This window comes from Camelus bactrianus, chromosome 3 (assembly GCF_048773025.1).
Source record: "Camelus bactrianus isolate YW-2024 breed Bactrian camel chromosome 3, ASM4877302v1, whole genome shotgun sequence".
In the NCBI taxonomy this organism is placed as follows: Eukaryota; Metazoa; Chordata; class Mammalia; order Artiodactyla; family Camelidae; genus Camelus; species Camelus bactrianus.
The window spans coordinates 144726566-144751790 of record NC_133541.1 but is presented as its reverse complement, the minus strand read 5'-3'; the positions used below and the strand labels follow the sequence as shown (position 1 = coordinate 144751790).

The window sequence follows — 25225 nt, the reverse complement described above, 5'->3', positions numbered from 1 at the left end:
CACAAGCTATAAAACATCTTCTCTTGCTGAGTGTTTACCCTATGAAAACTCATTGCCCAAGGAAGAGAGGCCTCACATCCTGCCCTTATTAAAGTGGTAAAGCCTGTTGTTCAGAGAAGCCCCTGACAGATCTCACAACCAACCAGGTACCTGTGCATGAATTGATCATGCAGCCCCCTCCTCCTTGTGTGAACAGCACCCCCCCAATAACAGACCCCACACACTCAACCTTGGCGCTCGTGTAGGCACCTCTTGCCTGTGTGGCCTGATGTTGCCTATAGCAGTGTCCCTATTAAACTTTCCTAGACCCTTCTCAGACGCTGGTAATTCTTTACCAAACCAAGTAACTAGCCCGCCATTGTGCCCACAACACCTGAAACAGAATTGGCTAAATTATGCAGATGATGCAGTTTAATTTGCTTTAAAGGTGAAATCAAGGTTTACAAATAAAAGCAACATACGTACTCAAGGCAGGACTAAGAACTCACACGGATAACTAAGACCCTCCACGCGCATCCCACTGTGGCCTCAGGGCCTTTGCGCTGGCTGCTCTTTCAGCCAGGATCTCTCTCCGCCTGCTTCTTGAACACCTCCAGGAATGTGCTCAAATGTCCTCCCTGACCTTATTTTTCTCCATGGAACATATCACCTCCGGACATTCTGTATATTTTACTTAATTTTCTCTGTGTCCCCCACCAGGCTGTCTGCTGCATGAGAATGGAGACCTGCCTGCTTCACTCCCTGCTGTGCCCGGTATATGGAACCCGCCCAACACACAGTAGGACCTCAGCGAATATGTGACGGATGTGTGATCACTGTAGGCCACAGACAAAGGTCTTCCCAGCAGTGATGGTAAGAGTCATTCATTCTCTACTTACTGAGCCCTACTGTGCACTGGATACTGACCTGGGTGGGAGGCATGCAGTGGATGAGACACAGTGAGCATACACAGCATGTTAGGAGGGACACGTGCTCTGGAGAGCACACAGGGTTGGGGGAGTGCAGGAGTGGAGGAGAAGAGGTCCAGGTGGAGACAATGGTGGCAGAAGAGACAGAGAGGTGGGGCCCAGGTCGTGCAGTGCTTGATGGCTCCTGTGAGGGCTTTTCCTCAGGGCAGCGGAACCATGGCTGGGCGTGGAGCAGGGGCCCGGTTCCTGAATGCTATGCTGGAGATGGAGCAGGTGTCTGCTTTGGAGATGTGCGTGGAGGAGGCTGTCCCTGTAGACTGTGCAGGCAAGGATGGCTCCTCTGAGGGGGTGACATCTGAGCTGAGCCCTTGTATGGACCATGTTTCCACCTTCTGTAGACTGGATGCTTTCGTCTGCCCTGCAGGCCTATGCAGGACACACCCTGTTCTCAGTCACCTGGGCTTGGCCTCCTGCCTCCATTATGGGCCTTCCCACCCCAGAAGGAGTCCTTCTAGATCTAACGCACTATCCCCTCCACTGGACTTGGACTCACACTGAGCCACTGTCCACCTGCCCAACTCACCCAGAGTCAAGTCCAGACACTTGGGGGAGCCCCTCCACCCCAGAGCCCATGAACTTACTCAAATGGCCAGTCCTCAGCCTGCTCACATGCCTCACCCTCCCCTCCTGCAGAAACCCTGTGACAGATCCTGTCCACAGCACCCTGCTCTTCCCATCCTGACCCCAGGCTTTCCCATGGGGTGTGACCCCACATTGGGTGCAGTCCCCTCCTCCAGTCTGGTGAGTAGAAACTACCTTTTCTTTTTTCTTTTGTTAATATATTTTTTTTAATTTTTATTTTATTGAGTTATAGTCAGTTTGCATTGTTGTGTCAATTTCCAGCATAGAGCATAATTTTGTCAATTGTGTTTACTGTTTCAAGAAACCATCTCTTCGCTTGATTTTTTCAAATGTTTCTAATATCTCTATTTTATTTATTTCCTCCCTGATCTTTATTATTTCCTTCCTTCTGCTTACTTTTGTTATTTTTTGCTCTTCTTTTTCTAATTCTTTTATGTAAGTTTGATTTTTTATTGCAGTTGTTCCTCTTTTTTGAGGTAGACCTGATTCTCTCGCTATAAACTTCCCCCTAAGCACTGCCTTTTCTGGATCCCATATGTTCTGTGTGGTTGTGTTTTCATCATCATTTGTCTCACTGTGTTTTTTTATTTCTTCTTTGATTTTATCATCCACCCATTTTTTTTAAAGTAGTATGTTGTTTATTCTCCATGCTGTCATTTATTTCTCCTTTATTTTTCTGTAGTTAATTTCTAGTTTTATGGTATTGTAGTCAGAAAAAGTTGCTTCAAATATTTTCTATCGTCTTCAAATTGTTAATGCTTCCTTTGTGCCAAATACATGTGCCAAAGTATATGATCTATCCTATAAAATGTGGTATGTGCACTTGAGAAGAATGTATATTCTATTTTAGGGAAATATAATGTTCTGAAATTATTAACCAAGACAAATTGTTCTATTTTATCACTTAATTTCTATGTTGTCTTATTAATTTTATGTATGGAAGATCTGTCCAGTGATGTTAATGGATAGTTAAAGTCTTCTACCATGATTGTATTCTGATCAAATTTTCCCTTTTTATCTGTTAGTATTTTCTTTTTATCTGTTATGTATTTAGGTGCTCCTATGTTGGGTTCATATATGTTAATGAGTGTAATATATTCATCTATTACTCCTTTATTCATTATAAAATGTCTTTCTTAATCTTTCTTTATAATCTTTGTTTTAAAGTCTATTTTATTTGAAATCACTGTTGATATTCCTGCTTTCTTGTCATTTCCATTTTTGTGGAATATCTTTTTCAATCCTCTCACTTTCAAACTATGTGTGTCCTTCTCCCTAACGTGGGTCTCTTGTATACAGCGTATTGTAGATACTTGCTTTATTATCCACTCTGCACTCTATGTCCTTTGATTAAAGCATTTAGTCCATTGACATTTATAATAATTATTGATAGATATGTGTTTATTACATTTTGAACTTTGTTTTGCTGTTGATTTTGTATTTCCTCTTTGTTCCTTTCTTTTTCTTTTTGTGGTTTGATAATTTTCCTTTTTATTATCTCTGTGTCTTTTTAGTTTTGTGACTCTATTGTAACTTTTTGGCTTGTGGTTACCCTACTTTGTACATATATTAACCCATTACTATATCTGTTTGTTTTAAACAAACAGTAATATAAGCTCAAACTCATCCTACCAAGAACAAAAAAGAGAGAGAGACAGACAGACAGAGAGAGAGATAGAGAAACCTGTATATTTTCTTGCTCGCCTCCCCCACCCTTAATGATTTAGATGTCCTCTTTTATGATTTCATGTTTATTCTGTTGTAATTCATTGTAGCAATCACCTTTCCAATTATGGTTTTCTCCTTTTTGTAGCCTCCTGCTTCTTTTCTATTTAGAGTAGGTCTTTCAATATTTCCTTTAGCATAGGTTTAGTGTTGCTAAATTCTTTTAGTTTTTGCTTGTCTGTGAAGTTCTTTATCTCTCCTTCTATTCTAAAGGATAGCCTTGCTGGATAAAGTATCGTAGGCTGCATCATTTTTTCATTCAGGACTTTGAATATTCCTTGCCCCTCCCTTCTGGCCTGTACTGTTTGTGTAGAGAAATCAGCTGAAAATCTTATGGGGGTTCCCTTGTATCTCATTCTTTGTTTTTCTCTTGCTGCCTTTAGAATCATTTCCTATTCTCAACCCTGGTCATCCTAATTGTAATATGTCTTGGTATGGGTCTGTTTGGGTCCTCCTTGTTTGGGACGCTCTGTGCTTCCTGTATTTGGATATCTGATTCCTCCTTTAGGTTTGGGAAGTTTTCAGTCATGATTTCTTCAAATACCTTTTCAATCCCCTTTGTTCTTTCTTCTTCTTCTGGGACCCCCATTATGAGTAGGTTGGCATGCTTTATGTTATCCCATAGGTCTCTTATATTGCTTTCATTGGTTTTTATTTGTTTTCTCTCAGCTGTTCTGTTGTCCTGTCTTCTAAGTCACATATTCATTCCTCTCAATTATCTAGCCTACATTTTACAGCCTTTAGCTCAACTCTCATCCCAGCAAATGAGTTTTCCAATTTTCACTGGCTCCTCTTTAGAGTTTCAATTTCGTTTTTTGACATATTCTCTGTCTCTATAGACAATCTCTTAGTTTCTTCAGTACTTTGATCACTCCTTTCTTGAAATCATCTAGTAGACTATCAATATCTATTTCATTGATTGTTCTTTCAGGGGATTTTTCTTGTTCTTTTAATTGAGAGAGGTGGCTCTGCTTCTTCATCTTGCTTATATCTCTCTGGCACTATGGCTTATGGAGTATCAATTATCTACTGTGGTCCTTTAGAAGTTTATTTATTTATATAAAGTGGTTACAGAAATAAAACTAAGCAGAAAGAAATTAGTTTTAAAAGCAGTATAATCAATAACAGAGGAACATATTGAAACAAGATAACAATTGAGTTGGGATGAATTTTTAAAATATTAAAGGAAGAAAAATATTTGAGAACAGAGTATAATCAAAACAGAAGAACAAAACAAAGATAAAAATGAAATTGGACAAATTGAAAGATAATATAAGTATTTTAAAAGAAAATTTTAAAAGGGATTATAAATATATATATAAAAAATATTTAAGAAGTAACATTTAAAAAGTAAAAGAAAATGGAACAGAAAAAGAAGTGAGGATGTTCCCGTGGAGATTGTGTGCCCTTAATAATTTTATCAAGAGGTCTTTCTTAAATAAGTGTGGTTGCCATGTCTTACTTCTGTGCCTTTTGTCTGTTATCCCTTTGGTTACAGATGTGGCCATTAACCTGTTAACCAGAGCCTACCCTGGCTATTGAATGGGGACTCCTATTTGTTTTGTGGTTGTCACGGCTCCTGCCCCTGCCTTGCTTCATGAACTCAGCTCATTGGTTCCAGAGACCCTCTGGTCACACCCTTGGTCTGTGCTGCTCCCAGTGCCTGTAGGTAGACATGTCACATCTCCTCCCAATGCTGCATCTTGGTGCTGCTCTCCTGCATGTTAGGTGGGCAGGGTGTGCCCCTTCCCAATGCCATGTCCAGGTGCAGCAGTCCTGCACAGTAGTTGGGTTGGTTGCTCCCCTGTTCAGTGCTACTCCCCACTCCACATCTGTTCCACACTCTGTAGGTGGGCTTGAGGCAAATGGCCACACCAGCCCTAGTCCCTGCTCTTTGCCAGAACTCTGCTCCTTGTTCATTTCTCTTAGAGGTGCGAGTTCATAGACGCACCAGTACAGAACCTTCCTATATGTCTGGGGATGTAAACAAGTCTGAGTCCCACCTATGAGGCTGCAGAACTGCCAGGTACATATTCAGGTTTCAACCCCACCTCTGCCTGGGTGGGTATGATGGCTGTGGCTGAGCCTCATCTCTCTTCTTCTGAGAAATCACCAGTTATGTTGCTGTGGGTCAGCAGAGACAAAGGACAAAATTCCCCTTCCCTCAGGCAAGCCAGCAATGTTGCTTTGCTTTATTTTTTTTTCTTATTTTATGGGGGGCCCAGGCTGTTCTGCTCTGTATACAATCCAAGCATTTGTCCACAGCACACTGTCGTCCCCCAGGTTTACCTCTGTACAGTCAACCAGAGTCTGCCTGGATCCAGCAGCCTGTCCCTTCCCATCCCTGATTCACTTCTAGGTTTGGGGGTTGTTGAAACACTTTGTGCCCATGTAACTTAATTCTGTCAGTCAAGGGCGGTTCTGTACACATCTGAGCCTCAGAGGTTCCCTGTCCATCCTGCTGACCTCTCCGTTGGAAAGGGGAGACCCAGTCAACCAGCACTATCCCTCCTTTGCTGCTCCCTCTTCAAAGGACCAAACCCAAGCCATTTTGCATTTTCTTCCTTCTTTTTTCCGTTTCTCCTACCAGATTGGTGGCACATTTTGTCTTTTGAAGATGGCAATGTTTTATCAAAGTTCAGCAGATGTTCTGAGTGGATGGGTGTGTCTGTGAATGTCAATCTTGGTGTATTTATTGGAGAGGATAAGATACAATTATCCTTCTACTCCACTAACTTGGTCTTTCTCCAAGAATATGCACTCTTAATAATTTTGTCATAAGGTTGTTTTTAATTATGGGTGGTTGCCAAGTCTTCCTTCCATGCCTTTTGCCTGTTATCCCCTTTGTTGGTCGTGTGGCTGGTGTTCTGGTGGCCCGAGTCTGCCCTGGCTATTGAGCAGGAGCTCCTTTTTTTCCTGTGGTTGTCACACTCCTGCCCATATCCTGCTGTGAAAACTCCACTTGCTGGTTCCAGAGGCCCTCCAGTCGTGCTCCTGGTCTGTGTCCCAGCATCAGTAAGTGGGTGGTCTGCACCCCCACCAGATGCCTGGTCCCAGCACCACACTCATGCAAGGTTGTTGGCAGGTAGCTCCCCTGCCGCATTAGGTCCATGCTTCATAGGTGGACTCAGAGAAAACAGCTGCACTAGCTCTCACCCCTGCTCTGTTCCAGAACACTGCTTCTTGTCCATTTGTCTTAGAAGAGCCAATTCAGAGAGGCATCGGTGTGTAATGGTCCCCTCTGCTTGGGACTGTAAACAAATCTCAGTGCCACCTATGAGGTTGTGGAGCCCCTAGGTAGGGATTCAGGTTTTGAACCCTCCTTCACCTGGGATCCATGAACCAGAAAATATGGTGGCTACGGCTGAGCCTTGACTCTCTTCTCCCAAGAAGTCTCCAATAATGGCACTGTGGGTCTGTGGACACAAAGGCTACAGATCCCCTTCCCCCCAGGGCACACCAGCAGTGTTGCTTTGTCTTTTTTTTTTTTTTGATTTTATGGGGGACCCAGGCTGTTCTAATCTGTATACTCTCCCAGCCATGGCACACAGAACATTGCAGTCCTCCAATGTTTCCTCTGTACAGTCAGCCCGAGTCCTCTGCTCGACTCAGACATCCTGTCCCATCCCACCCCTGTTGGTTCAAGTCTAGGGCTGGGGATCATTGGGGCTCTTTGTGCCCAATTAACTTAGTTCTGTCAGTCAAAGGCTATTCTGTACAGATCTGAGCCGCAGATGTTCCCTCTCCATCTTGCTGAACTCGCCATTGGAGTTGGGTAGACCCAGTGTATTAATGCTATTACTCCTTTGCAGCTCCCTCCTCATTGGAATGGTCCTGAACTATTTTCCTTTTTCTTCTTTTCTCCTTTTCTCCTACCAGATTTGTGGAAAATTTTATCTTTTGAAGAAGGCAATATTCTGTCAAAGTTCAGCAGGTGTTCTGGGTGGTGGGTGTGTCTGTGGATGTCACTCTTGGTTAATTTTTGGGAGACGGTGAGCTCTGAGCATCTTTTTTACTCCACCATCTTTCCTCCTCCTTCACTTTTTCTTTTGATTGTAACACTTAGTCCATTGACATTTATAGTAGTTATTTTATAGATGTGGTTTTATTGCCATTTTGAAATTTGTTTTCCAGTTGATTTGGTATTTCTTATTTGTTTCTTTCTTTTAATTATTTTTATTTTTGTCATTTGATATTTCTTTTCTATAAGCTTGGTTTCTTTTTGGGTTTTATGACTCTTTATATACTTCTGATTTGTGGTTATCTTGTCTTTCAAGTATGGTAACCTCTTACTTCATCTGTTTGGTTTTAGTTGATAGTCATGTAGGCTAAAGTGCATCCTAAAAAGAAAGAAGACAAAAAGAAAGAAAAAAAAAAAAAGAAAGGGAACAAAATCTATATTCTCTTGCTCTCCTCTTTCACCTTTTATGATTTTGCTATTCTCTCTTTCTTTCTTGCTGTCTTTATTGACTTGCTGACTAATTTATATCTTCATGTTTTCCCTTGCAATTCACTGTATTTATTGCATTTCCAATTATGGTTTCCTAATTTCTATAGCTCCCTGTTTATGTTTTATTTAGATTAGAACTTTCAATTTTTTTTTTTTAGCATAGATTTAGTACTGCTGAATTCTTTTAGTTTTGCTTGTCTGTGAAATTCTTTCTCTCTCTTTCTGTTCTAAAGGAGAGTCTTTCTAGATAGAATATCATAGTTTGCAGCCTTTTCTCATTCAGGACTTTAAATATAACTTGCCACTCCCTTCTGGCCAGAAGTTTTTACGTAGAGAAATCTGCTGAATGCTTATGGGGCTCCCTTGTAACTAACATTTTGTTTTTCTTTCACTGTCTTTAGAATATTTTCTTTATCTTTAACTTTAACCATTTTAATTATAATATGTCTTTGTGTAGGTCTGTTTGGTTTCTTCTTGTTTGGGACCCTCTGTGCCTCCTGTACTTGGATAATTCTTTCCTTCTTAAGGTTTGGAAAGTTTCAGTCATAATTTCTTTAACTATCTTTTCAATCCCCTTTTCTCTTTCTTCTCCTTCTGGGACCCACTATTATGCATAGGCTGGCACACTTTATATTATCTTGCTTTAATTGGTTTTTATTGGCTTTTCTGTCTGCTGTATTGGGTTATTTCTTTTATCTTGTCTCCTAACTCATTTATTCATTCCTCTGCATTATCTAGTCTGCTTTTGATTGCCTGTAGTTGAATTTTCTATTTTTAACTAGCTCTTCTTTATAGTTTAAATTTTCTTTTCAAAGTTTTCTGTCTCTTTTGATAGTCTCTTTTATTTCTTTCAGTGCGTAGATCATTCCCTTTTTGAAGTCTTGTAGACTATCAGTCTATTTTACTGATTGTTCTTTCAGGGGATTTCTCTTGTTCTTTTAATTGAAAGTGGTTCCTCGGCTTCTTTATTTACTTATATTTCTCTGGCTCTATGTATTTCTTCTAGACCCGTTTCTGAGCTGTGGTGTGTAGTAGGCAGGGTGGGAGCACTTCAGTTTTGAAGAAAAATAGGCAGGAGGTGTCCACTGGGGATTTCCCTCTGTGGTGTTGTCTGTCACTTGTTATGCAGACTTACAAAGTACTATTTGTTGATGTTGGCTTTATCCCTGCCTTAGCTATGGGAATGTCAGCCACCTACTCTGGTGCCCCTCAGGTTCTGAGCCCCAGGAAACATCAGTGCAGATCCAGCAGTGTCAGTCCCTTGGACCTGCCTTAGCAAGTGTGTAGTCACACACATGAATTTGTGGTCCACTACAGGTTCAGCTCAAACCCCAATCCCGCATCCACATATGGAACCATACACCACCCTGTTCTAAATACCCTCACTGGCCACCCTTCTTGAGTCAGAACTCCACTAACTGCCTGTAAGTCCCAGAGGTGTGGATTCACAAAGTGACCAGAGAGAGCAAATCCACCCTCTCTGCCTGGGGCTGTAAACAAATCTCAGTCCCGCCTGTGAAGTTGCAATGGCACAGGATATGGATTCAACATTCAGCTCTGCCTTTGTGCAGCAGTGTTGGCTATGACCAAGCCCCATTTCTCTTCTCATGAGAACACACCAACAATGGAGCCAAGTGGAGAAAGTGACTTTGGCACAGCCATGCATCATTCCTCCCCCATTATACCAACATTGGTGCTTTTTTATGAGAGTTTCAGTCTGTTCTGTTCCACACACACACACACGCACACAGCCAGAGCTCACACTGCCCTCTAGTTTCCTGATGCTACCTCTCTGCAGTGTGACCCAGCCCTCTGCCTGGGCTCTTCACTTACTCCAGTAGCCAGTCCTGGCTCATCCCTGCTAGTTCATGTCTAGGGCTGGTCATCACAGGGACCCTCTGTGTCAGTATTCCCCAGTTCTGCCTGCCATGCAGTTGCCACTGTCTCCTCCAAACCTTGGAAGCTCTGCTTCTTTCCTAGCTGATCTCCCAGCTAGAGAGGTTGTGTCCCAGTGTGAGGGTGCCTTTCTTCCTATGCTACTTTTTCCCTGCAGGATCAGTCCTGCACTGAATTTGTGTTTTTTCTTTTTATTCCTTACCATATTTTGTGAGAATCTTCCTGTATTTCAAAATGAGAGACACTCTGCCAGAGTTCAGGAGGTTTCTGTGCAATTCAATGTTTTTGTAGATGTAATTCTTTGTGTATTTGTGGGACAGGTCAAGCTGTGAGTCTGTCTACTCTGTCACTTTGGCTCCTTCAAATTTGAAAATAGGGCTAGGTCTTTCTTAATTACTCTCAACAAGCTGTTGTAGTTTCCAGCATACATGTCTTGTAATTTTTCCTTGCCTCTATTGGATGCTGATTCAGAACATACACAACCTTCTAGAGAAACCTGTCCCACCCTGCCATTTGCTGCCAACTAGCTGGCTGTGTCTGAGTCACCAAAAGGTTCTGTTCTTTATCTGATTCTTAATTCTTTAGAATTTATCATTTTACTCTCATAAATGCTGATTGTACTTGTAACAAATACTTCAAAATAATAAACTTTATGCTGTGGATTCAATATGAATGAATCTCAAGTAACATATGCTTTAAATACCTTAGAATTAGTAAAGCAATATAGATACATTATGAACACTTGAAATGTTGCCTAAAGGAAAAGTGCAGAGATTTGCAAATCCCACCCCCAGAAGTGACCGTCATGAATGGCTTGGTGAACATCTCTCAGTCTCTATCTCTCTTATTCTCTCTGCCTCTGTCTCTCACACACCACAAGATTCATTTACATCTATGATGTTTTGACACATATGTGGTCATAGATGGCATCTGGGATGTAGATGATGGATTAACAAGCATCCAAACTGAGGGCTTCCTTGACATCAGGTAAAGACCTAGCAGTCATTTTTCCAGCTGCACAACAATCATTCCTCCATGTGAACCAGAACTGATGAATCCCACCCCCTCTCCATGAACATTAGTGTTGCTTCCCATCTCCTACCAGTTAAACCAGAACTGTGATGAACATCCTTGAAAAGACATCTTTGAAAAATTGTGCAAGAATTTTAGTATGATCAACACTAAGCATCAGCACTACTCGGAAATGGGTGAACTTGTGGAACTGTAATTCATCCTGCATACTCTTCTCCCAGAGAGGAGTGTCTGCTCACTCTTCCCTCCAGGGGATGTACTGTGGCCTCTGCCTCCTCATGTTGTCACCAGAGCTGGTTGTCACCAGGCTAAAGCCCTGCCAGTGTGATGGTGACCAATGCTGTCTCCAAAGTGTGTACATCTGTGTGCATCCTCACTTGAGAGTTCAAGCACCTCTAATATACACTGGCCACCTGCATTTCCTCTTGTTGGAATTGCATGTGTTTGTTCTGTTTCTGTTTAGAACACAGTGTTTCAAGAAGTTTTTGGACCACAGGTATGTGAAAACTTTCTCTGACTTTAGGTTATGAAAAATGATTTTTCCAGTTTGTGGTTTGACTTTCATGGCTTTTGAATATTTTTATTTTTTATTTTGTAGGTTATGTTTTGCCACAGGAAGAGCTAAGCATCTCCCTTCTGGCTCTGGTTTCACACATAGAATAGCAGTGCCTATCTCGAGATTATGCACATAGTTACTAAAAATTTTCATTTTGTACATCTCATGTTTAATCCACCTGGGTTTCCCTTTCAAATAACCAAAATGCTACTTCAAGTAAAAAAAAAAAACCTAAAACAACACTCCCTTTTTAAAATATGAGAGCAGACACAAACAGCCATCTTTTGTATGATTTCATTGATAGGGAACATACAGGGTAGGGAAAGACACACAGAAAGAAAGAGGATTAGGGCTTGTCAGGGGCTGGGGGAGGGAGAAAAAAGAATGTGTGCTTTGGATACAGGGTTTTATTATGAGGAAAGAAACAGTCTGAAACTAGACAGTGATGATGCTTACACAGCATTGTGAATGCACTTAATGCTCCTGAATTGCACAATTTAAAATGGGAAAATATCTAAATTTTATTATTGTAAACTTAAAACATAAAAATAGATGATACTCTAAATGACATGAAAGTAAACAAGGAAATTACAGAAAAAACAAACAAAAATGATGCCACGAGAAGGGAAGTAAAGTTCGGGTCTGGGAGTGGGTTGATTCTGAGAATTAGATGACAGTGTTGGTGTTTGCAGAGGCATCTCATCCCTTAGGGTGGTGATGCCTGAATTGGCTCTGGGTCTCATAGAAGTGTGTGTGTAGATGCAGGAGGAGCTACAAGATCAGGCTCAGGGTCTCCCTGCAGGACTGGTAATGTAACCTGGCTCTAGGTCTCCTGTAGGGCTAGTCTTACAGTCTCCCTGCAGAGCTGGTGGGATGTGACACGGTTCTGTGTTTTTTGCAGGTGCAGGTTCGGGTTCCCCTGCAGGGTTGGTAGAATGGGACCCAGTCCTGTGTCTCCTGCAGGATCCAGCTCAGGATCTCATGCAAGACCAGGCTCAGGGTCTCTTTGTAAGGCTTGTGGAATGAGACCCCATCCTTTTTCTCCTGCAGCAGCAGATTCATGGTGTCCCTGCAAGGTTTTGCAATTTCACCCTACTCTGTATCACCTGCAGGAGCAGGCTCAGACTGTCCCTGCTGGGTTGTTGGAATATGACCCAACTCTGATTCTCTTGCAGAAGCAGGCTCAGGGTACCTCTACAGGGCTAGTCAATTTTATTCCAGTCCTTGGTCCCTTGCAGGTGCAGGATTGGGGTCTTCCTTCACGGCTGGTGAAATGTGACTCAGCTGTTGGTCTCCTGCAGAAACAGGCAGAGTTTCTCCCTGCAAGCCTTGTGGAATGAGACCCAGTGCTGGGTCTCCAACAGGAGCATGCTCGGGGTCTCTATGCAGGGCTAGTGGAATTGGACCTGGCTAATGGTCTCCCTGCAGTGCTGTTGGAATTGGTCCAATTCTTGGGTGTCTTGAAGGTGCAGGCTCTAAGTCTCCCTGCATTGCTGGTGAAATGTAAGCCAGTTGTGGTTCTCCTGAAGGAACAGTCTCAGGGTTTCCCTGCAGGGCTGGTGGATGGGACATAGTCCTGGGTTTCCTGGAGGAGCAGGCTCTGGGTCATTTTAGAGCTGTTGCAATATGACCAATCTCAGGTTCTCCTGCAGGAGTAGGCTCGGGGCCTTCCTGCAGGGCTAGTGGAATTGGACACAGCTCATGGTCTCCCTGCAGTGCCATTGGAATTGGTCCAATTCTTGGGTCTTTTGAAGTTGTAGGTTCTAAGTTTCCCTGCATTGCTCATAGAATGTGACCTGGCTGTGGGTCTTCTGCAGGAGCAGGCTGATAAATTACCTGTAGGGCTGGTGGAATGTGACATGGCTCTTAGTCTCCTGCCAGAGCTGATTCAGGGTCTTTCCACAGGGCTGGTAGAATTGGCCCCAGGCCTGGGTCTCCTGCATGTGCAGGCTCAGGGATCCCTGCAGGGCTTGTGGAATGTGACTGGGTTTCTGTTCCCTGCAGGGGCAGGCTCAGAGTTTCCTTGCAGTGTTGCTGGAATGGCACATGGCTCTGAGTTTCCTGTAACAGCAGTCTTATGTTCTTTCTACAGGGCTAGTGGAATATGACTCAGACCTTGGTCACTTGCAGGAGCAGGCTAGTTTTCTCCCTGCTGGGGTGGTGGAATCAGACCCTGTCCTGGGTCTTCTGCAGAAGCAGGCTCCAGGTCTTCCTGCAGGGCTGTTGGAACATGACCCCATCACTGGTTCTGCTTCAGGAATAGGCACAGGATCTCCTTGCAAGGATAGTGTAATTGGACCCAGCTCAGGGGTCACTACAGTGCTGATGGAATGTGACCTGGCTCTGTGGTTCCTGCAACTGTAGGTTCTGTGTTTCCCTTCAGGGTTGGTTTAATGGGACCCATTCCTGGGTCTCCTGTAGAAGTAGGCTCAGAGTCTCCCTGCAGGGCTGGTGGAATGGGACCCATCTCTGGGTCACCTGCCAGAACAGATTTGGACTCTACCTTCAGTCTGGAGGGATTGGGCCTGTTCCTGCATTTCCTGCAGGAACAGGCCTTGGGTCTTCCTGGAAGAATACTGTAATATGACCCATCTCTGGTTCTCTTGCAGGAGAGGCTCATGGTCTCCCTAGAAGTTTAGCAGAATTTGTCCCATTCCTTGGTCCAAGGCTCAGGGTATCCCTGCAAGTTTGGTGGAATGGGACCTAGTTCTTTGTCTCCTGCAGCAGCAGGTTCTGTTCTCTTTGCAAGGCTGGTGGAATGTGACTCCACTCTGTAGCATTTTTTGCAGATGCAGGCTTAGGGACCCCACCAGAACTGATGGCTCTTAGTCTCCTATGGGAGCAGTTGAGGGATTCCCTGCAGAGCTGGTGGAATTCATCCCAGTCCTCGGTCTCTTGCAATTGCAGGCTCAGTGTCTCCCTGCAGGGTTTGTGGAATATGACTTGGCTGTGGGTATCCTGCAGGAGCAAGCTCAGTGTTTCCATGCAGGGTTGGTGGAATGAGATCTAGTTCTGGCTCTCCTACAGGAGGAAGCTGGGGTTCTCCCTGGAAAGACTGATGAAATTGGACTGGGATGTCTGTCTCCTGCAGGAGCAAGCCTAGGGATTACCTACAGAGCTGGTAGAATATCACACAACTCTTGTTCTTCTGCAGGAGCTGGCTCATGTTCTCTGGGAAGGGGTTGTTCTCCCCCAGGAGCAGGTTTGTAGTCTCACTACAGGGCTGGTGTTATGTGACCCGCTCTGTGTTTTCTGCAGATGCAGTCTCAGTGTTTGACTGCAGGTTTGGTGGAATGGGACGAAGTCCTGGGTTTCCTGGAGTAGTAGGCTCACAGTCTCCCTTCTGGGATATTGGAATGTGACCCAGTCATGTGTTTCCTGCTGAAGTGGCCTCAGGATATCCCTGCAGGGCTGTTGGAATTGTACCTCGCTCTGTATCATCTGCAGGATCAGGTTTGTGCTCTCCCAGCAAGGCTGGTGGATTTGGACCTATTCCTGGGTCTCCTGCAGGAGCAGGTTTTCAGTCTTCCTGCAGGGCTTCTGGAATATGACATATCTCTAATTTTCCTGCAGGATCAGGCTTGTAGGTCACCCAGCAAGGCTAGTGGAATTGGACCCACTTCAAGGTCTTAGTGCAGAGTTGATGGAATGGGACCCAGTCCTGGGTCTCCTGCAGGAATTGGCTCAGAGTCTCCCTGCAGGACTGGTGAAATTGGACCCATTCCTGAGTCTCCTGCAGGTGGAGGCCCTGCATCTTCCTGGAGGGATGATGGAATATGACAGAGATCTGGTTCTCCTGCAGGAATAGGCTCAAAGTCTCCCTACAAGGCTAGTGGAATTGGACACATTCCTGGATCCATTGCAAGTGAAGGCTTGGGGGTCTTCCTACAAAGCTGGTGGAATGTGATTTGGCTCTGAGTCTCCTGCAGGATTAGGCTCAGAGCCTCCTTGAAAGATTGGTGAAATGGGACACAGTGCTGTGTCTCCTGCAGTAGCAGGCTCAGTTTCTCCCTACAGTGTTGGTAAAATTGGACCTGGCTCTAATTCGAGTGCAGTAGCAGACTGAGGGTATACCTGCATGGCTGGCTTAGTGTGAAGGAACAGCAAGTCTTAATACATTGGCCCACTCCTGGGAAAAGTATAAACAGGGCTTGGTGCATGGTCTCTTGTATTGTCTGAAAAAGCCCCTTGAGATGTGTTGATTATGATGACCTCTTCCAAGAACTTGAACACTTTTAGAATCTCTGCCAACTCATCTTGTTTAGACTGAAGGAATCTGCCTTTCATCAGTTCTTGGAATAGAGATCAACACAAAATGAAAGAGGGAAGAAAAAATTACCAATCTATCTATTGAGAAATCAGCTGAAGACATTAGAAAGTTCTCTTGCAATGCACTTGTTTCTATTTTGGTGCATTTAGAATCATTTCTTTATTATCAACTTTGGCCATTTAAATTAGGATATATATTGTTGTAGGCCTACTGGGGTTCATTATGCTTGGACCCTCTGTGCTTCCTGTGTTGAGATAGCTGGTTCTATCTTTGGTTTAAGAAAATTTCAGTCTGATTTCTTCAAATATCTCTTCAAACCATTTGTCTTTCTTCTTTTCCATGTGGGATCCCTATGAGTCATAGACTGGTATGTTTTCCCTTATCCCAGGTTTCAGTTGCATTGCTTACATTGGTTTTCACTTGCTTTTCTATGTCGTGTTCTGACTGAGTGATTGCGTTTATCCTGCTTTCGAAGTCACTTATTTGTTCCTCTGCATTATCTAGTCCGATTTGGACTGTCTTTAGCTTAGCTATTCTCACCATTGAGTTTTCTGATACTATTTGGCTCATCTAAAGTGTTTCTCTTTCCATTTATACTAGCCTGCATTTGTATTCATAGACTCAAGATTTCCTTCAGTGTTTTTATGTCCTCCCTTTTCAAGTCATGTTCTAGTAAATTTTGGTGGTCTAATACATTGGATGTTCTTTCAGGAGACTCCTGTCTTTTGAAAATTTGGAATGGTTCTTTTAACTTTATTATATCTCTCTATCGCTATGGGTTAAGGATTATCATTTATCTATTATAGACTTGAACAGCTTTTGTAGGTGAAATCATTTCTGTGCACATTTATTATTAATGCTGTGAGGATTGTTATTGGTATGTAATGATGCCATGCATTCCTTCTGTGTCTGTTGCCTGTTATATCTATGATTGCTATTATGGTTTTTGTTGTGGTGAATACAACCTATTCTAGTAAAGTTAGCAGTGTCATTTTGGTTAAATGCTTATCATAGCTCTGACAGTGCTAGGACTAGTAATTTTTGCTGGAATACAGGCTTCCAAATGGTTTCTGGGCTGCCGGCTGGATATGTGGATAGGGAATGGTTCCAATACACTCTCATGAAAGTGCATTCGTCCTTACTATTGCCACGGAAAAGTCAAAATTTTATAATGGGTTCCCTCAGGTTCTCTGCAAACAAAAACAAAAGTGGAAACAAATCTATTGATGTCACACATTAGAACCTGTTGAAGCGTGCAGTGCCACAGTTGGGTCCTTAGTGTAGTACTGGGTCAGCACCACAACTATTGTTGCATTAGCATGTGGTAGTCAAGGCTGATGGAAAGGCTTCAAATTCACCTATTGTTCAGCAGATCTCTGCTCCAAGAACTCTTGCAATAAGGCATTGGAACTCAAAGGCAAGAATGGGGCATTTCAAAAACCTCTGCTTTGGACAATAAGAAATTTCAATCCTGCCTATGAAAGTTGCAGATCCTTGGGCTATAGAATCTGATTTCAACAATAAATTGCCCTGGATTCTAGAAACTAGATGAAGATGGCTCTGAATGAGACCCATTTCTCCTTTATGGAGAAAGTGAGCAATTATACCATGGATGTGGAAAGACTGTGACTAAGGCCCTGGGTTACTAAGCTAATCCACAACACATATGCCAGCAGATTTAATATTAAGAGAGGACCCAGGCAGATCTGTTCTCTAGATAGTACCAACCACAGCCCAAAACAATCTCCAAATCCCTGGGAATAAATTTGTGACATCAGCCACAGCCCTAACACACAGATTCCACAGGCACTCCTAGCTCAAAATTAACAGGTGGAGTATTGGTCTGGGAATGAATTGCAGAGAAATTTTGTGATTATTGCTTTCAGATATGTCAGCCAAACGTCCACTATGCACTCTTTTAACCCTCAGCACATTTTCTTCCATCTCAAATGACCTGTCCATTTTAGAGTGTGCATTCCAGTAAAACACAGTTTCCCCTTTACTGCTCCCTCACCAAAGGTCAGGTCCTGCACTGATTACCATTCTCTAATTTGCCTTCTACTCTTTCCAGGTTATGTGAGAATTCTTTCTGACTTTTGAAGTAAGAGATGTTTGGGCATTTTTCAGCAGGGTACCTGAGCCAAGGGCTGGGAGAGAGTATGTTTATCTTGCTGTATACATGGGAGAGAGTGAGCGAAGTTTGCACTGGTACTCTTCCACATTGGCATGGATAAATTAGCACAATTTAGTCATAACTCACAGACACTTGATTCTTGTTTAGCTATTTTTCTGTATATCAATTGTGGGAGGATGTGTCCGGAAACTCCAGGTCTGACAATGTGTTCATACCTCAGTTGCAGACTTTCAAATAATAAACAGAATTGAATTACATACATGGGAAATGTATCAAAATAAAGACAGTTTTAGAAACATACTAAATCTAACTATAAGACAGTGTTGCCAAATTTAGGTACCAGCTTGAAATATCCAAATTAGAAAAATGCACAGAAAATATAAATTAGCAGCCAAGAGTCACGAAGGAGGCAGTTCAACAGTTTTCTCTTGGTGCCTCCAGCAGTAACAGAAACAATGAAATAATTCTTAGAACCATTAACAACCACAAACCTAGGTTTCCATTGTGCATGTGGTGCCCTTTCCTAATAATGACACATACTGGTCAATGTTGGCGATTCAAGGGGAAAAATTATTATTTAGGAAACCACAAAGAAACCCAAACAATGTATTTTTACATAGGCTTGGTTTCAATAGCACTTAGAGATATTAAAGATATGAAAACTCTGCTGCAGCTTTGCTAGGCTATTGAGAATCATGTGCTCTTCTATCAAAGATGAGAATGTTTAATCGACTAATTATGTTGAGAAAAGCAATTTAACCCCAAAAATACAGCAATCACATTATATCCGGCTCTTGGGACTTGACAAAAGGGAAAAGATGGTCCACAAAAAAAGTGTCATTACATATCTATCCCAACAATTACACTTCATTTCAATAACAGATTTATAATAGTTACAAATACTGTTTTGAATAAATGAGGATAAATAAATATCCAAATTCAGGCAAAAAATTCACTCACTTACAAAACTCCCTTCACACCAAAGTAGACATAAGCCCAGCATTTGATGAATCTAGGGGAAGATCATCATTTCAAGGTGTGAGCGAAGAATTCAATACCAATCTATTTTAGTCGAGAGTAGTTGACAATGGAGGAGTCCACTGTTGTGCACAGAATGTGAAGGAGGAGGAACTCTGATACTAGGAGGGGCTTGCTCAGCTCCTACTGGCTTCATTGCAACTCAAGTGCTGATTCTTTGAAATGGATACATGAGGGGAGGGGAGGGAAGAACAAGTGCTTGATACCAAGGGCCAACCCTGGGAAAAGGCTTACCTGTGCTTCGTGCTTGGTCGTCTGAGTGGTTTATAAATGCCCCTTGGGACGTGTGGATTCTCACGACCTCTTCCAAGAACATGAGCGCTTTTATCATCTCTGCCATCTCTTCTCTATTACATGTCAGGAATCTTGGACCCGTTCTTGGAGCAGAGAATTGAATAACTTTCTCAAGTGCACGTTGACACTCCATATGTTTCTGCCAGTTTCAGCGAGGTACAGTATGTCTCATGAATGCCTTTCGAGCCTGGTATTCTCAACAGAAGTCTCCATGCCAGTATTCTCCATTGTAGCAGAACAACTCTCATCAATATGTTCGCATCTCACCTCAATTCATGCACCCAGCTATTCTGCCAGCTTCCTACATATCTCCTATAAAGTCAAATTCTAAAGGACAGGGCAAGTCTGAAAGTACCTCGGAGCCTCACCAGTAAGCTGACGACAGGCAGATCTTCCACTCTCTGCCCTTTCAGGTTCTGGAAACTTACCCGTGAACTTAGGTCTTTGGGCAGCAGCAGTATCTCGAACTTACACAGCTTCCCGAACAAAAGACCTAAGCCAATCTCCACAAAGGGCGGCAGCCCCTCCATCACACTGATCCACCCACAGAATTCTGCCCAGTTACCTTGGATCCACCAGCCACAAGAATCCTGGTGGGGCACACCGAGATTCCACCTGGAATCCAACCGGTAACTGCCATCCCCAATGGTTGCTGCATCTTGTCAGTGTTGAAGGAGGGGCTGCATCAGACGAGAGGTTCCAAAGGTAAATGTGATTCTCTCCATTAGCGTCCCATGATTCATTTTTTCTTCCCTTTATCCTTTTGTACAGATCTGTATACACAGTACAAACGGAGGGAAGTGTGTCCATTTTTAGTTTATGATTTCACACGTCTTTAAACTTTCTAACAGTTAACATTACACAAAGACCCACTATAAGAATCTTTTGTTTGTGTAATATCCATTCACCCAGAATACATATCCGTCTGTTGCTTTTCTGCTGAAATACACACACTCTCAGAAAATGGATCCATTTGTTTCATGGGGGCTGAAATTCCTAGAAGTGAAACCAATCCCAATGTGCACTTTTCTGTCTGTCTCTTTTGCTCTTAGTACAGTTTTGCAGAGCTACTTGTCTTTGTTATAGGTGTATGCCATTTATTTTCTACGTAGGGTTGAATATGCCATTCATTGATCCTGTTGGAAGACTTGTAATACTATATCATGGACTATGACTGCATCTTATTCAAAATCGGCATTTGGGCTAGGTCACGATATGCTCTTTTGAATCAATATTTATGAATATTAATGCACGCATCTGTGTTCTGAATACAAGCGTGTTGAGTACATTTAAGCTGCGATACTGGGTCAATGCAGGCTGAATGATCCTTGACATCACGTTGAGTAATTTATTTTGAATTATCATGTTTCCTTTGGATAGATGTCAGCCAACCGTACACTTTTAGTGTTTATTTGTTTGATTGTTTGTTTGCTTGTTGTTGGTTTTGCAAACACCTTAGGCCATGCATCTCTCCGTTTGCTTCAGAGAGTCATGTAAGATGATTTACTTAGTATAGTGTTGAAAATCACCTATGATTTCCTGCTCCCCACTCCCATCTTCAGGATTTTGATTTCCTAATTGCCTTCTTGTTTATTCTTTGCAACTCACTGCTCTTCTTGCATTTCCAAAAATGTCTTTCTTATTTACATTTCTACGTGCTACTTTTCGATTCAGGGTGGAATTCTCAATCTTTCTTTTAGGATAAGTTCCTAACTGCTGAATTCTTTTAGGATTTGCTGGTCTGTGAAATTATCTAGCTCGGTCTTTAATAGGAATAGCAGTCTTGTAGAATAGGCTACCCATATATTGCAGCTTTTTCTCATTCGGGATATGGTCTATGTCCTGGCACTCCTCCCTGTTCTGCAATACTTCTGCCGAGATATGAGCTGAAACCCCTCTGGAGGTTCTTTTGTGACTAAATTGCTTTCCTCTACATGCATTTTAAATCACTGGGATGATCATGATCTTTGTTGATTTGAATTGTACAGCTGCAAGTACGTGTATTGGGATTCCACCTCCTTTGGAAGCTGTGTAGTTCCTGAATTCGTATAGATGATTCTTTCTTGTTTTTCAGCAAGTTTCAGTCTGATTTTTCTACAAATATCTTTTCAGACTTTTTTTGTTAATCTTGCTTTTCCATCTGGGACTCTTACGAATCATACTCTTTCATGCTTTGTCTTACACCCAGGCTTCAACAGCAGTGTTTGCATTGGTTTGCACTTCTTTTTGTATGTCTTCTTCTGATCGAGGGATTTCTGTTCCCCTGTCTTCACAGTCTTTCACGAGTCCGTCTGCATTATCAAGTCTGCTTTGGACTGACTTTAGCCCTGGTATTATCACATCCTTGAGTTTTCTGATATTATTTGGATCGTTTTTAGAGTTTCTCTTCCCCTTTCCTGGTATATTGCCTTTTGTGATTCTGAGACACTGTTGTACTTCATGTTTTCCTCACCTCAGTTTTCAATACTAGCTCTGGTAGCATTTTGCAGTCTAGAGGGTTGAAAGCTTATTTTTTGGGCCTTCAAAGTCTTTGGAACTGAAAATGGTACTTCCTGTTCCTTTTTACTATACTTCTTTATCTCTACTGGTCAAGTAATATCAGGTATCTAATATAGATTTATAGGGCTTTGTTAAGTGAAAATTTTAGACCATTGGGTGTACAAAGTTCCATGATATTTCTGTGAGGACAATTTTCCCAAGGCATTGATGCCATGTCCTGTTCCTGTGTGTGTTGTCTGGTATACTTCTAATTGCTGGTGTTGCCTTTGTTGTGATGAACACACCATATTATTTCAATTAGTAAAACTTCGTTTTATTGCACTTACCTCACAATTCTGAAAGTGCAGAGTACACTTCCTCTTCTGGAAATGAAGCTTAAAGGTTTTCAGCTCGGCATTCTGCTTTATGTCATATTGGAGTCTTTCCAAAACAGCAAACTGAGAGTGCACTTGTGCTTTCTATTGCCATGGGAATGTCCGAATGTTACCAGTTTTTCCCAGAGCTTCTCTGTCTACAGAAACACCAGTGGAAACATATGTATGGATGTCAAACATCAGGGCCTGCTGGAATGATCCCGCAGACCGATCTTTGTGTCCTCTGGGCAGTACCATTTCAGTGCCATCCAAAATGTAGCATCTGCATTTGGGAGATAATGCTGAAGGAAATGCTTCAGCTTCTCACGTTGTGGACTTTGACCACTCTTCCTTGATCACTCATCCTTGGGTCATGGGTGCACGAATGCAACCACAAAGCTGTACCGAATTCTCTTCCTCAAACCAATCCGTAATCCCTGTCCAGGTTATGACTGTAGCAAATCCTAAAGCTTTTAATTCTGATTTCAAGCCCAAGGGACACTGAATCCCTCAGACCAGATGCACGACATCTCTGATTGAGCCCCACACGTGCTCTATTGGCAAAATGCCAAATTGATCCTGGGCCTGCAAGATGCAGTGGATGTGGCCATGGCACATATCGAAAAACTCAACCTCACACGCCAATGTGGTTGCTTTCTTACTGGGGTTACAGGTCGGTTTGCTCTCTTGATAGAACCCACCACAACCCACAACGCACTCCAGATCCCTGAGACTCAGCGTGTGCCATTATCTGTAGCTCTATACCTCATTTTCCGCTGCCTCTGCTAGCTTAAATTTGGGAGATCGGATCTTGGTCTCAGAATCAATTTTGGGGATATGTTGTGCTGATTTCTATGAGTTATGTCAGCCAAGCATCTGCTGTGCACCCTTCTAACACTCAGCACATTACCTACAATCCCATGTGCGCTGTCCACTTGAGAGTGTGCGTCCAAGTAAAACAGAGTTTCACCTTTGCTGCTCCATCAGCAGAGGTCAGATCCTGCACAGATTTCCATTCTCTACTTTGCCTTCTCCTGCTTCCAGGTTTTCTGAGGCTGCATCCTGTCTTTGGAAGTAACAGACCACTCTTCGGAATGTGTCCTGTGCCAAGGGCTGGGTGAGTGGAAGTTTACATTGCTTTGTACATGGGAGGGAGTGAGCGCAAGTTGCACTGGTTCTCTGCCAACTGGGCATCGATAAATCAACACTTTCCAGATATAATTCACAGAAATGTGATGTTTGTTTAGCTCTGTTTCCTATAAAGGCATGGTTGGAGGGATTGTCCGAAGACTCCAATTTTGACATTGTGTTGATAACACAGTTGCAGGTTTTAAGAAGGTTAATAGAATTGATTTACATGTTTTGGGATTTATATGAAAATGAAGTTAGTGTTTGAAACATACTAAATTTACCTAGAAGTCAGACTTGTCAATTTTTGTAACATTATGTCAGCTCCAAGAAAAATATAGACAGATAGAAACTAAAATCACAGTCCAAAATGTTGAAGGAGACATGTCAACCCTTTACTGTTGAAGCCTCCAACACCAACAGGAACAATGAAGAAACAATTGAAACAATGAAATAACTGAGAATCTGGGTTTCCCTTGTGCATGGGTTGCCCTATAGTCCCAATGACACATACTGGCCAATGTTGGCATTTCAAGGGGTAACATTCCTCTCTAGGAAAGTACAAGAAAAACCAAAGAAAATATATACATTTAGGCTTGATTCCAAAAGCACATACAGGAATTTTAGTTATGAGAACCCTGATGCAGCTATGCTAGGCTATTGAAAAGCAGGTGTTCTTCTATCAGTGATGATAACGCTTAATCATCTGATCATGTTCGGTAAAGCAATTTAACACAACCAAGTCTGCACCCGCTATATATCGTGCACCCGGTGCTTGACTGAAGAGAAAGACGGTCCACAAAACCTGTGTCTTTAAATTCTTTCACGACTTTTACAGTTCAGGTCGCTATCTGACATAATATTTACCTATATTGTCTTGAAAAACTGAGGCCTAGTACATATTCAAGTTCAGTCAAAGATTCCTCTCACTTACCACACTCCCTTCACCCCAGACAAGACATAAAGCCAGCATTTGTTGAATCTAGGGGAAGGTCATCATTTCTTTGTGTGAGCTAAATATTCAATTCCTAACTATTTTAGTCGAGAGTATTTGACCTTTAAGGAGTTCACTGTTGTTCACAGATTGTGAAGACAGAGGAACTCTGATTCTAGAAGGGGCTTGCTCTTCTCCTACTGGCTTCATTGCAGCTCAGTTTCTGATCCTTTAAAATGGATGCCTGAGTGGAGGGGAGGGAAGAGCAAGTGCTTGATATCAAGGCCCAAACCTGGGAAAAGGCTTACCTGGGCTTGGTGCATTTTGTTCTGAATGGATGTAAATGCCCCCTGGGGCCTGTGGATTCTCATGACCTCTTCCAAGAACATGAGCGCTTTTATCATCTCTGCCATCTCTTCTCTTTTAGACGTCAGGAATCTTGGACCCGTTCTTGGAGCAGGGAATTGAGTAACTTTCTCAAGAGCACGTTGACACTCCTAATATTTCTGCCAGTATCAGCGAAGCTCAATATGTCTCATGAATGTCTTTCGAGCCTGGTATTCTCTAGAGATGTCTCCATGCCGGTATTCTCCATTGTAGCAGAACAACTCTCATCAATATGTTCGCATCTCTCCTCAATCCGTGCAGCCAGCTTTTCTGCCAGCTTCTCTTCGTGTCTCCCATAAGGTAGACTTCAACAGGACTGGGCAAGTCTGAAAGTACCTCGGAGCCTCACCAGTAAGCTGACGACAGGCAGATCTTCCACTCTCTGCCCTTTCAGGTTCTGGAAACTTACCCGTGAACTTAGGTCTTTGGGCAGCAGCAGTATCTCGAACTTACACAGCTTCCCGGACAAAAGACCTAAGCCAATCTCCACAAAGGGTAGCAGCCCCTCCATCACACTGATCCACCCACAGAATTCTGCCCAGTTACCTTGGATCCACCAGCCACAAGAATCCTGGTGGGGCACACCGAGATTCCACCTGGAATCCAACCGGTAACTGCCATCCCCAATGGTTGCTGAATATTGACAGTGTTGGAGGAGTGACTGCATCAGACGAGAGGTTCCTAAGGTAAATTTGATTCTATCCAATAGCGGGCCATGGTCCTTTTTTCTTCCCTCTTTCCTTTGGTTCAGATCTGTATATACAGTACAAACGGAGGGAAGTGTGTCCATTTTTAGTTTATGGTTTCTCACGTCTTGAAACTTTCTAACAGTTCACAGTGCACAGAGACCCACTAAAGGAAACTCATGTTTGTGTGATATCCATTCACCCAGAATACATATCCGTCTGTTGCTTTCTGCTGAAACACCCACGCTCTCAGAAAATGGATCCATTTGTTTCATGGGGGCTGAAATTCCTAG

At 42.7% G+C, this 25225-nt stretch overlaps 1 long non-coding RNA gene across 1 annotated transcript; it reads left to right on the top strand.

Moving 5' to 3' along the window:
• Positions 1–703: 703 nt before the first annotated feature.
• On the top strand, positions 704–24583 carry LOC141577192 (uncharacterized). The gene is made up of 3 exons (XR_012505894.1): positions 704–852; positions 22842–22914; positions 24287–24583. It is a non-coding gene; the product is annotated as an uncharacterized LOC141577192 (long non-coding RNA).
• Positions 24584–25225: the final 642 nt, after the last annotated feature.